Below are 13259 nucleotides of genomic sequence, written 5' to 3'. Positions count from 1 at the left end.
CAGGTCATCAGGCTTGGTGATAAGCACCTTTACCCACTGAGCCGTGTTGTCTGTCCCACTATGTAGTTATTTAAAAGCCTTTGAAGTTGGCTAGTGGGGGGATTGTGTAAGAGTTTGAACCTTTGGGCTAGAGAAGCCCTATAGTGCTTCAAGCAGAGCTCAGTGGACCATAGTGGTAGAACTTCAGAAGGCTGAAGTGCCAAGAGAAGTACAAAGAGTGTAGACCTGCTTCATGAGTCTTTGATGATGAACAAGGACTCTACTAGTGACTGGGCTGGAGGCCATTTGTGTGATATTCTGGCATAGGCTCTGGCTTATTCTGTCCATGGCCTAAGAGCTTGCATGAGGCTCAACTAACAAATAATGGACTAATATGTTTGGCAGAGGAAGTTTCAAGACAGGACAGCATCTAGCCTGTGCTACAGGACAGCATCGGCTATGGTGATGGTTGCCTATATCTGTGAATATGGTTTTTAAAAAGACTTAAATTATTGATTTTCGTTGGGTAAATTTTGTATCTATAAATTATATCCCTATAAATCTGTAAAAAAAATTAATTAAGCATAAGACGTCAATGTTAGAACAGAATGTTTACATCATGTAAACTTTGACGAGCAAGTCTTCATAATCATGCTCAGCAAAGCCTCTTAGATATGACACCAAGAGAGCACACAGCACAGGGACAACTGTCAGGCTGGATTTTATCAAAATGTAAATTTTCTATACTACATATAACTCCATCAAAACAGTAAAAAGATAGAATGGACCAATGTTTGAAAACTGCATCAAGTATATATATTGAATTAGGAATATATATACAGAACTCTAACAAACATAAAAAGTAAAGCCCCACAGATTATAATTAGTGCTGCCAAGGAGGGAAGGCTCAAACCGCAGCACACTAGTAGGGTCAAGCAGCTGTACGCATTCGGGGAGACATGTCAGTTCTTCCTCAGAATTGTAGATAGAATCATCTTGTGACCTAGCAACACTTCTTATCATAGCTGTCTCCAAGAATAATACAACCAGAATTAGGGGTGTGGCTAATGGTAGAGCAGTTACCTAGGATATACAGAGCTGTGGGTTCAGTCCCCAGCACTGCAATGATATTAGCAATACTAAGTTTTATATCTACACCAAATACTTGTCTGCAAGTATCCATGGCAACTGTCTCAGTTGGGGTTTCTAATGGTGTAATAAAACATCATGACCAAAAGCAACTTGGGAAGGAAAGGGTTTATTTCACTTCACACTACCAGATAATTAGTTATCCATCAGTGAACTGCTAAGAGGCCAACATGGATGACCACATGATGAAAGCAAGATGCCAGAAACACATCTAGCTGGCCCCGAGGTCTAGACTGTGTTGCTTAAGGAAGCGCATGGCAGAGGAACTATGGCCAGTTACAAAGAAGTGACATTACACTGGCAAGAGTGACTGGGCATGTGCTGTGCCTATTGTCCTAGATTACTTGGGAGGCTAAACAGGAGGACCATTGGGTCCCAGATGTTCAAGGCCAGCCTGTTTCTAAAAGAAGAGAAAAATTAAGGATTAAGGATACTCTTGCCAAGAGTCGGGTTGGAGGCACTCTCACTGAACTGGGAGGTGGCTAGAGAGATGTTTAGGGTCTGGGAGAGAGAAAGGGGGAGCGGACAGATACATTAAGAGAGACAGAGATGCATATGTTTATACTCCCTACTTCACAATTTAAAAGTTAAAAACTCTTGTACCTTTACTGCCTGGTGTAAGAAAGTAACCTGATTACACGGTAGTCATGCTAAAAATTCAATGTGTCTGTAAACCTTTCCACCCAGCTCTGGATGGTGCATTTTGGAGCTTCTGTACTTGATACAGTACATAGAACCTTGTCTGAGAGTCTGCCTTCCCTTCCCTGGGGTTGTTGTTTCAATGCTTTTTCAGCTTGCTTCTCTACTTCAATCTCCTGTGACAAAAAGCCCTTTTTAGAAGTTCTACAAAACTCTAGTCTATGGGATAGGTTAAGACAGAGCACGAGTCAGGCAGGTGCTGTGGCGCACACCTTTAATCCCAGCACTTGGGAGACAGAGGCAGGCAGATCGCTGTGAGTTCGAGGCCAACCTGGTCTGCAGAGCAAGTCCGGGATAGCCAAGGCTAACACAGAGAGACTGTCTCAAAAAAATGAGAAAAAAAAAAAAAAAAGACTAAATAAGACAGAGCACAAGATTACTTTGATTTGTTGTCAGTCATTACCATCTTAGTGTGGGTAAGGGCACACCTACTTACACTTCTTATCCATCCACCTAAAAGATCACACTCTAGCCGGCCTTCTGGAAGCCAATTTGTGTCGTCCCAGCTGGATCTTGTGAAGATCAGAAGGAGGGTTATGAGATATTTTATCCTTTTCTTAGATCTCATTCATGTTTTATTCCTCCTTCCACCCAACTGCTCTTTTCAGCACCCTCCCCACCCATGCCCATGCCCCCATTTCCGGCCAGGAAATGCTGAACTTCGTACTGTCTGCACAATCCTGAACTTCCCCTTTCAAGTGGATTTTCGGGCTTCCTGATTGTGGAAGCTGAGCAAGAGCAGAAAACAGTTCCAGGGAAGCTTCTGGCATTCCTCAGAAGCCCATCTGGGAACGGGCACGGAAAGGTCAGAGCTCCATGGCCCCTGGCCCTCACCGACTGCACTGTGAGAGTGACACAGCGTCCTGTGGTCTGACAGCTCTCCCAGTCCTGGTCTAATACTTCCATGCCTTGCAGTTTTCACTCATGCTCTGAAGAGCAGCCATTGACACACATTGATACCCTTTCATTTTAACTTCTCAGTAGTTAGGTTTATCACAGTTTTTGTGGTTCTGAAAACTGAACCCAGGACCCCCTAAATGGTAAGCGAGCGAACACTCCACCACCAGCCCTGGCCGCATCATTGGTGGATACCGCTTTACCATGTTCACTTGGCTACCTGTAGGTGGACATATGGGCACCTGCTAGTGCTTTCAGACTGAGCCACAGTGAGCTTCGGACACCTGTCGACGCTCTGATGGGAGAATGACTCTGGGGAATACATCTAGAAGCATATGTGCAGGATTGCCAAGTGGATGCATCATTTGTGTTCTCCAGAGCTTGGTGATTGCCCAGATGTTCTGTCACTGTCCACCCTTAGCTGCTGTTGCTGTAAGATGCCATCCCCCTGCATCATCATCACATTCCACATGAGACATTTTCATCCATGTCTGTCTGATGGATGGGACTGTATCTCACTGTTTTCTCCATCAATCACTACATGATTGTGGGTTATACATGCACCCTGCAGACTTAGCCAATAGCTCCCCTATTGGTGAACACTCAGCTCCTCTTCACTTGGTTTGTTTTAGATATTACAAACAGCACTGCAGGGAAGCAATCTGTATGTCTGGTATACGATCGCTTTAATCACTGGACGATCCTTGTCCAAAATATTGATCCATTGTCTCAAAACTGCTCTCACCCCCCACATAAATGAGATTGTGAACTGTGAGGCAAATATGAATGACCCTGACCTGCGAGCTTGACTTGGGTGCTCTGAATGCCAAGGTCCCACACAGATGCAATGACACAAGCATCCATATCCACAGAGCAAAAGAGAGCGTTAAACCAAAGCATTTGCCAAGTCCATCTTGGGGACATCGGTTGTGTGAGCTACTTGAAGTTGGGGGGAACCAACTTTGGAAGTGGCAAAGCAACTGGTGGTCTGTTGATGGACTCCAAAGATGAATGGTTGACAAGTCACACATAGAGGCAGGCAATGGCTGGTTATTAAAGAGACAAAAAGTGGCCCCAGATCATTTTCCTCTAGATCTGCACCCTGACTCTTTACAATAACAAAGTGGTCAACCAATCCGCCTGGTAAAACTTTCAGAACAAGCGCAGTTCTCTTTGCTGAGACTGTTAGTTCTCGGTTGTGCTGGGCAAGCGTCGTATTTTGTGCACACAGAAGCCAATTGCTGCTTTATGTCATCTGACACTAAGAAGGCTCAGGCTGGGGACTGAGTATGAGCAGGCAAGGGAGCGGCCTGCAGAGGAATAACGGCAGAGCTGTGCAGCTGTCCCTTCATTTACACCAGGGTTACTAACTATCATGATCTCAGTCTAACTTTTTTCCCTCTCCCTCTGCATTTGACAAAACATTTACATATGACATAAAATAGTAATATTATCCCTAGAGTTAAAACCGTTAAAAACACAGCCTAAGGGGGGAAAAAGATAACAGATCAGAGGAATAGGCAACTAACCAACCAAAATGTCTATTTTTAAATTTTCACTACAAATGCGTACAATTTTTATTTGTCAATTAAATGAATGAAGGCATTAAAATAATTAAATTAAAACTAAATATCTTCAAGTCCTTTTATAATTTAATTAAAATATGATTACATCATTTCTCTCCTCTCCTAACTCCTACCCCTCCAATGTCTACTCATCCCCCAACTGACAGCCTCCTCTTTTTTTTTAACCATTCTTGATAGATACACATATAAACAAGCCAACATATAAGTGCAACCTGTGAGAGTCTCTGTCCTTACATGTCACCTGCATGTGTGTATTTCCAGGGCTGACCACTTGTTATTGGCTAACAAGACAAGCAGTTCGTCTCTGGGCAAGACTGACTGTCGCTCTCTCAACAGTTGTTAATTGTTTGTACCTCTTCATCTAGGAGTAGGCCCTGTGAGACTCCCCACCGCCCCCCAGCCTATGCTGAGATGTCGGTTGTTCCGTTGTTGGGATTTCATGGGCGCAGCTTTCCTGTCATAGCCAGCAGAGGCATCACACAGCAGATCTCTTGGTCCTCTGATTCTCACCATCTATCTTCTTCTTCTTCTTCTTCTTCTTCTTCTTCTTCTTCTTCTTCTTCTTCTTCTTCTTCTTCTTCTTCTTCTTCTTCTGTGCTTCCTGAGCCTTCAGTGCTTAGGAGATGTGTGGTAGACACAGCCACTGGGGCTAGACACCACACACTCACTTGTTCTCATTTTGGCCAGGTGTGCCTCCCTGTGGTGCTCTCCTTCCACGGCAAAAAGAAGTTTCTTTGATGAGGGTTGAAAGCTACACTTGTCTGTGGGTGTTAGGATGAATATTCAGAATTCCATTAAGAATTACACTGGTTTGGAAAAATTGGCAGTAATGATCTGTGCTCTCCCTAGCCACGTGCAGCTGGCTAGGCTTTCATTCCTGTTAAGAAGGCTTCGAGTCCAAGTAGACAGCTGTAAGTCACTGCCAATGCTTAAGTACCACCACTGCCCTCCAGCAATGTCTGGCCGTGATGGAGACTGTGGTTTATAGGCAGCCACATTTGGTTAGGACTTGACACTTTCTTTCCCTAGCATCTTATCACTTTATGGCACTATGAAAGCTTGTCCTCGGGGGCACGCGCTTGGGTCCTTTCCAGCTCAAATCCTCTGAGTCCTACGTGTAAATTGCATGGTGTTCTTAGCAATCTGGACTTACCTTTAACTTATGGGAGGCAACTAAGGACAATACCAATAGGCTATGTTGGTTTAGGACATCTGTTGGGTTTCCCTGATCAACAATTCAAAGGGAGGTTTTTAGGACCACTGCTGGACTTTTTGTTAGATACTCTATGGCTCTTGGGGAGAGAATCATCACTCCATGTGCTGTATTTTCATATAGTGCATGTTTTCTCTTATCTGTGGATATTAGATTTTAAGCTTTCTATATGTGCTTCATTTAAAACAGCCACAGAAGTTAGATAGCTTGTATGAGACCAAGAGAGGAAGGGGTCTCCCAAGGAAAGGGAAATAGAATACAGAGCTGTGGGTAAACTAAATAGGCTTAAATGGGGAAGAGGATGGGAATGCGTAGAAAAAGAGGAAATATGGAGGGGACAACTAATACGATGGGGCCTTTTGAATAGCCACATGGAAACTTACAACTCTTGAAGCATCCTAAAATGTATAAAAGAGACTTAAATGGAGTTACCACATAATGGAGGAGACAGTGCCCCCAACTGGACACCATATGGTAGCAAGTAAAACCCTCAGTATCAGGAATGGGTTACATCTTGTTCAGTCATTAGTCAAAGGGGACCCACAGACAACCCCCATAAACACTATAGACTATTGACAATGCTATTAGTTACTGTCCACAACCTGACAGCAAGTCCCTATTACTGAAGGCAGCGCTTACTTCTGTCATCAAACATGGAGAATTTGAGCTGGTGCCCAATTAGAAGCCTTAGCCATACTGACCAGCATTCATAGTGATGAAATGTACTACACATGCTACCAGAGGAGAAAAGTAGTCATCAGTCCTGCCCAGGTACAAACCCAACCCTGAGACCCGTAACTGTGCCCTGTCTTGCAAAACATACAGATACCATAATGGCACAAATGTCATGGAGTAACCAACCACTTTTTTAAAAATCGCCTTTAAGGCCTACTCCATGAGATGATACCTATGTCTGTACACTTTTTTTTTTTCAAGACATGGTCTCTCTGTGTTAGCCTTGACTGTCCTGGACTCGCTTTGTAGACCAGGCTGGCCTTGAACTCACAGTGATCCATCTGCCTCTGCCTCCCGAGTGCTGGGATTAAAGGTGTGCGCCACCACACCCGGTCATCTGTACACTTTTAATGAGGTCACAAACTTGAGACTAGATAAGTCATGGGCCCTAGGAGAAAACCTACTACTGTATTCTGCTAAAAGAACATGCCACTCGTAAAGACATATTGCTGTACCCATAGGTTAATGTATAGGACTCAAACCCCATCAGAGAAGTTTCTTCTTGGAGTAAATTGAGAATTAACAAAGAAACACACATATTCCCAACTGGAGAATGTGCAGACAAGGTGAGACTTTGTAATACCCGATGCTAAGTGGGATGTCTTTACCAAATCCTTTCCCTAAAACCTCGGGGATCCATACAGAAGAGGCAGAAAGAGCCAACGGTGGTTGATGACTCCAAAGAAAGTGTCTTTCAGACACAAAAGGGCTGATGCACATTTGAACACACAGAGACTGTAACAAGATCAAGCTAGGTAAGTCTCAGTACAGAGAAGGGGAAGTGGGCACAAAGTCCCACCCCTAACCAGGGTGCCATTTGAAACTGATGCCTGCTCAGAGAGGGACAAATGGCGTGACCCTGAGTCTATCAGCTGCACTGCAGGACAGGTGTCATGCTCAGGAGCAGTCGGCTGCTCAACACAAAATGGGCTCCATGCTTCCTTTGTTTTCCATGCGTGTGTGTGTGTGTGTGTGTGTGTGTGTGTGTGTGCGTGTGTGTGTGTGTGTGTGTGTGTGTGTGTGTGGTCCCTTTTTGGTTTTTGTCTTATTGTTTATACATATATTTTCTGAGCGAGAGAAAGAATAAAAACATGAATTTTGGAGGGAGGTAGGGAGATAGGGAAATTTTAGGAGGAGTTGAGGAAGAGCAAAGATATGATGGAAATATGTTGTATGAAAAAAAGTAAATAACTCTTAAAATGTAATAAAATCAAATGACCTAATTCCAAAACAAATCCATAAACACCGTACAATGTCTACCACTTTAAGTGTGAGAAATGAAAAGTTTGTTAAGCTTTCTGTATTTGGCTTTCAAGTCTCTGGTGATTTTGTCTATGGCTCTTTGCATTCCTTTGGAGTTCTGTTATCCATTTGTGTTATGTTGCCTCCTGGTTGGCAGAAAGTAAAGAGTGACTCATGGCACAAAGATGGAGCTCAAATAATCTATTATAGGATGAACAAACTTTGTCCTGTAAGAGACTGGCCGGATTTCACACTGACTATAATCTTCTGGTTCCTTGTGGACTAGTTACTTTATCAATCATGTTTTATAATAGCAGATGTCTCTTTACATTGAACTGATTGTATCATCTCCATCTCTTTAAGCACCCTCCCTCCAAATCACATGTCTTTTCTGCCTCTTCCTTATTTCTGCCCAGTTGTTCCTTGTGGTCTTTGCCCACAGAGTGTGGGGATTTTGTTTCCTGCTAGCCTGTTTATGTCTGTGGGTGTGAAGGCCTTCGGCTCCTGTGGGTTGCCTTGTCTGCATATCTCATTCAGTAGAAAGGACATGGGTGTCTGGCTTCAGAGACCAGTAGCAAGCTATGTGGCTTTTGTGAAAAGTGGGTAAGTGTTTGCCCCCTGGTGTCGCATCCTGAGAAAGTTCTTTCTGAGCTGGCAAAACAATGTCCAAACTCTGAAGAAGAAACCTCAGGGCATGCGAAGTGGATTAGCCAGTGGAAGCACTTGCTATGCAAGCCCTGTGGTCTGTGTCTAGCCTGAGCTCACTACTCACTGCAGCAGAAAGAGCTGGCCCCCAAAAGCAGTCCCTGGAGGTCCTGTTTCATCCAGAAGCTACTGTTTTAAAAGCCTGGGTTTGTAAGTGAGTACTTACCACGAGCGTCTTTCTGGGTCTCGGTTACTTTACTCAGGATGATCATTTCTAGTTCCATCCATCTGCCTGCAAATTTCATGATGTCCTTGTTTTTAGTGGCTGAGTAGTATTCCACTGTGTAGACGTACCACAGTTTCTTTATCCATACTTTGGTTGAGGGACATCTAGGTTGTTTCCAAATTTTGGCTATTACAAATAAAGCTGATATGAATATAGTTGAGCAAATGTCCTTGTCGCATGGTGGTGCATCTTTTGGGTGTATGCCCAGGGTCTTGAGATAGGACCATTCCAAATTTTCTGAGAAAGTGCCAGATTGATTTCCAAAGTAGTTGTACAAGTCTGCACTCCCACCAGCAATGAAGGAGTTCTGTCACTTGAGTTTTTGACATTGAGCCATTCTGACATGTATAAGATGGAATCTCAGAGTTGTTTTGATTTGCATTTCCCTGATGACTAAGGGCATGGAGCATTTCTTTAAATGCTTCTCAGCCATTCGAGATTCCTCTGTTGAGAATTCCCTGTTTAGCTCTGTGACAAATTTTTAATTGGGTTATTTTGCTTGTTGGTATTTAATTTTTTTAGTTTCTTATATATTTTGGATATTAGCTAGCCTTTTGTCAGATTAGGATTGGTGAAAATCTTTTCCCAATCTGTAGTACAAAATAAGCATACTACAGTGCAGACCCCAAAAAGATAAGTAACAAGGAGGACCCAAGGGAGGATGCTTAAACCTCCCTCAGAAGGGGAAATAGGAAAGACAGAGGTTGTGGTTGAAGAGAGGGAGCAAAGAGAGAAATAAGGGTGGAGATCAGACCTGGGGATAGCAGGGGGGTAAGAGAAAAAAGAAACTGTGGGTGGAGACATCACTGTGACAAGCTGGAGACCTAGGTCAGAATAGGCATCTGGAAGGGTATGAGGGGACTGTAGCTGAGGGCCGTGGAGAGCACCCTCTAACTAGGCAAGACTCCTAGTGGAGAAAGGACAACACCAACCCACCCATAAAATCTTTGATCCCAAACTTACTCTGCCTACAAGATATGCAGGAATAAAGATAGAGCAGAGATTGAGGCAATGTCCGACCAATGTCTGGTCCAAATCAAGACCCACACCATCGAAGACAGCCAACTCCTGACACTATTAAACATACTCTGCTAAGCTTGCAGGCAGGAGCTGAGTCTCACAGCCAAACATTAGGCTAAGCAGAGGGAGTCTAGTGGTTAAGTGTGTGGAGGAGGGGAGGGGTATAAAAGGACCTAGAGGTGACAGGAGTGCCACAAGAAGAGCAACAGAGCCAACTAACCAGGGCCCAGAGGAGCCAGTGGAGTCTGAAGCACCAACCGAGGACCATACATTGACTGGACCTAGATCCTCTATATAGATGTAGCTGATGGACAGCTCAGGATTCATGCGGGTCCACTAATAAGGATACGAGGGGCTGTCTCCAACATGGACTCTATTGCCTGCTTTTCAATAACTTCCCCCAAATGGGACTGCCAGGCCAGGCCACAGGGAAAGAGAACGATCAATCCTGATGTGACTCGATGAGCTGGGGTGAGTAGGTAGGGGAGCTCTCCTTTTCTGAGGAATAGGGGAGGGAGGATGGGACTGAGAGGAGAAGGAGAGGACTATCACCAGGATGTAAAGTGAATTAATTAATTAATTAATAATAGTTTTTCAAAAAAGAACCTGGGGCTTTAAGAAACAGAGAAGCCTCGCTCTACTCCTTTTTGCTGAGTTCACTGACTCTACAGGGGTTGGGTAGGACTCTGGTTGTTCTCTTGGGATAGGGCTGTTTATTTCCATTGGGAGTTGGTTATAAGATAGTATTGGTCTTATTCAGAAAGAAAATGAGATTGGACCTAGGGATATCTCTCTTTTCCTTTATCTTTCGTTCTTAGGTATGGAGGTAGGCTGAAAAGAAAGAAGGGGGAATATAGGAATATGTAGGGATGACAGGACAAAAAGTAGATTATTGAATCTACTCCTCAACTTACGGCCTTAACTGTTACTCACAAACAAGGTTATTTTTAATTCATCGGTATAGAATTTTTTATATTGATGCAAAATAAGTTTAATTTTGATACATTGGTATAGAACTCAAATTCAAGATTATTCTTCATACACATTAAATATATCTCTACTTTAAGATAAGGTAGTGTATCCAGACAAATCAATTATAATACAAGGTTTACTTCCAATACCTTGAAGGTGCTATTGTACGCTGGTTAGGATAATTAAGTAACACAAGTTATTTGTTAGTTGATCAACTCATGGTCATGTCAACTTCTAGTCTATTTTCATCACAAGAATATACACCCTAGGTTCAACAGATAGATATGATTCTATAGATAGATAAAGTTAAATCATTAGATAAGGTCTTCAAAAGCCTCAGAGATCTACAGAATATGACATTTAAAAATGTTTTTATATCTTAAGGATCCTTTGACAATAAGACAGGTTAACTCCTGGCAACACCCAGCCTACCTCAAGGAAGATGATGAACATCAAAGAAACTCCTTATGGCGACGTATTCAAATATGGCAAATAAGCCACTGGGCAAAATGCCCTTGTTTTTACCACAGACAGAATTCTGCCTAAAAGTGGGCAAAGTTGGAAGCAGGTAGAGTCGACAGGCAAACTCCGCCAAGACAAGGCAAGCAAGCCCTCAATAGTTCCTGCCTCACAAATATGTCTGTCAGATACAATGGGCCAGAAGGCTGAAGATGATGCTCCAACGTTATAGAGAGTTTTGGGTGACTGTCTAGGCAGCTAACCGTCTGTCATTTTCTCATTTGGGAACCTGCTAGCTTGTACTTCCTGTTTACTCAGGTACCTAACTTTATTCCTTCTCAGGTCTCTGATGGAGTTTAAGACCAAATAGTTTAGTTTTACAATTAAGCTTAGTTGTTTAGGGGTTAAATTGTTTTTAGACCTGGATAGAAGTTTTTAGGTTGATAGAGATGAGGTGTGATAGATGTTGATTTATCTTCAGAATTGTAAACTCGCCAAGATAGGAAAGATATTTTCTTCAAGGTTGCCAAATACAAATAGGCAAAACACTGTGAGTATTACATTTATATAATTCCTAATTGTTTCGTGGTCCTTCTTGCTATATGTAGTTTATTGTATATATGTGTGATAATATAAATGTATATGTAAAGATGTCTTGTTGTTATTTTTGTTTGTTTGTTTTTGTTTTTGAGACAGAGTCTCACTGTATAGCTCTAGCTGGTCTGGAACTAGCTATGTAGAGCAGGCTGGCCTCAAGCTCACAGAGATCCACCGGCCTCTGCCTCCTAAGTGCTGGGATTGGCACGAATGGCTCTGCCCACCTATTTTTGAACCAGCACGCAATGGTATGCACACACCTACACTTGCATGCACTCACACACATCATCTACAAGTTAATAATAAACATAAGTTTAAAAATAAAGGAAGATGTGAACGCTATCCCTGGTACATACGTCTTCACTGCATCACTGCAAAATTCATCTCCACTCAACCCTTTGAAGTCACTGCATCCCCTGAACTGCCAAGCATGAAGAACAAAGCATTCTTGTGACTGATGGTGGTTTATTGGTGGGTGATCGTACTTTGGGGTCCCCCAGTGACTGGCTCAGTTTTAGTTGTGTATTGGAGACACCTCTACTCACTTTTCCAAACAAACAAAAAGCATTTATACACTGTTCTCATTTTTATGCTTATTAATGTACTTGTGGTAAATGTCACGTGAGCAAGAAAAAAAAAAGCCTACTGAGGAGTGTCTAGAAGTTAGACATATCCCTGGTGGATAGCTGGGCTGTAGATAGATTTTTTTTTTTTTTTAAAAAGCAAACAAGCTGGCATGGTGGTGCATGCTTTTAATCCCAGCATTTGGGAGCCTGAGGCAGGTAGATAAATGTGAGTTCAAGGCCAGCCTGGTCTACAAAGCAAGTCCAGGACAGCCAAGGGCACACAGAGAAACCTTGTCTTGAAGACAACAAACAAACAAAAACAAAAACAAACTTCCTGCTTTTTCATCACACTCTTGACCTGAGACAAAGCCATTCAGTCTGCTAGTGGTTTCTCTCACCAGTAGCCTTAGGACCCTCTGCTGGTGGACTGACCAACAAATTCAAGGCTAGATCAGGATGCTTACCCCTAAGTTGAGGGCCTATCAGTCAGCCTTCTGTTCCCTGTTCAAACTGACGAACCGTAAATTAGGAGAGAGACATTCCTCAACGACTGTTCCAAGAGGCCAGATTTCCAGAGCTGCTCTCACACCTGTAATATTCCAAGCTCCACAGTCCACATTCTTTACCACTCCATCAGCTTCTTTTGCACACGCAGTTTCCCTCCAGGAATTCTCACTTCTAAGAGGGTCCCTGGGCCAGCCAGACACCGACAAGAGCAGTGGGTACTGTGTCCCGGCAAGAGCACAGGTCACGTGACCAGTGCGGAAGACTGAAGTCTGCCCCTCTAAGGGAGCCTTAAACGCGGGACACATAAGAATGCACACAAAAACTCTGAGTCAGAAGGAGTAGTTCAGCATTCAAGCAAAAATAATCCATTTTCTCATTCCCAAGTGAATGAACTGGGATTTCGTTCTCTCTAGTTTTTTGTTTTTGTTTTTGTTTTCAGAGAGGGTTTGTTGAGCTGTCGCATGAATGATGACTATAAGGCGTAAGAGTTAAAGATGTTCACTGGGGGTGGTGTCTGCTTTCTCTTTAGAGGGAGCTACTTTGACTGTGACCACGTCTAACCCTGCTGCAGGCCAGATGTTATGGGGGACACATTCCCTCCTGCTCTGGACCTCCTGTTCTTTCTCACTTCCTCTAATGCCCTATGAGTCTCCCACGAGGGCCTGAAAACCATCCCCTTCCCTAAGCGCCACACATAGAATCAGTGT

The 13259-nt window shown here is 43.2% G+C and overlaps 1 protein-coding gene across 1 annotated transcript in view; it reads left to right on the top strand.

Annotated features, from left to right (window-relative positions):
- Positions 1-13259, top strand: part of Alox5 (arachidonate 5-lipoxygenase) — a 51039-nt gene that overhangs the window by 19239 nt on the left and 18541 nt on the right. The gene's annotated exons all lie outside the window — the stretch shown is intronic.

Source organism: Acomys russatus, chromosome 13 (genome assembly GCF_903995435.1).
Source record: "Acomys russatus chromosome 13, mAcoRus1.1, whole genome shotgun sequence".
In the NCBI taxonomy this organism is placed as follows: Eukaryota; Metazoa; Chordata; class Mammalia; order Rodentia; family Muridae; genus Acomys; species Acomys russatus.
This window is presented reverse-complemented; position numbering and strand designations above follow the sequence as displayed.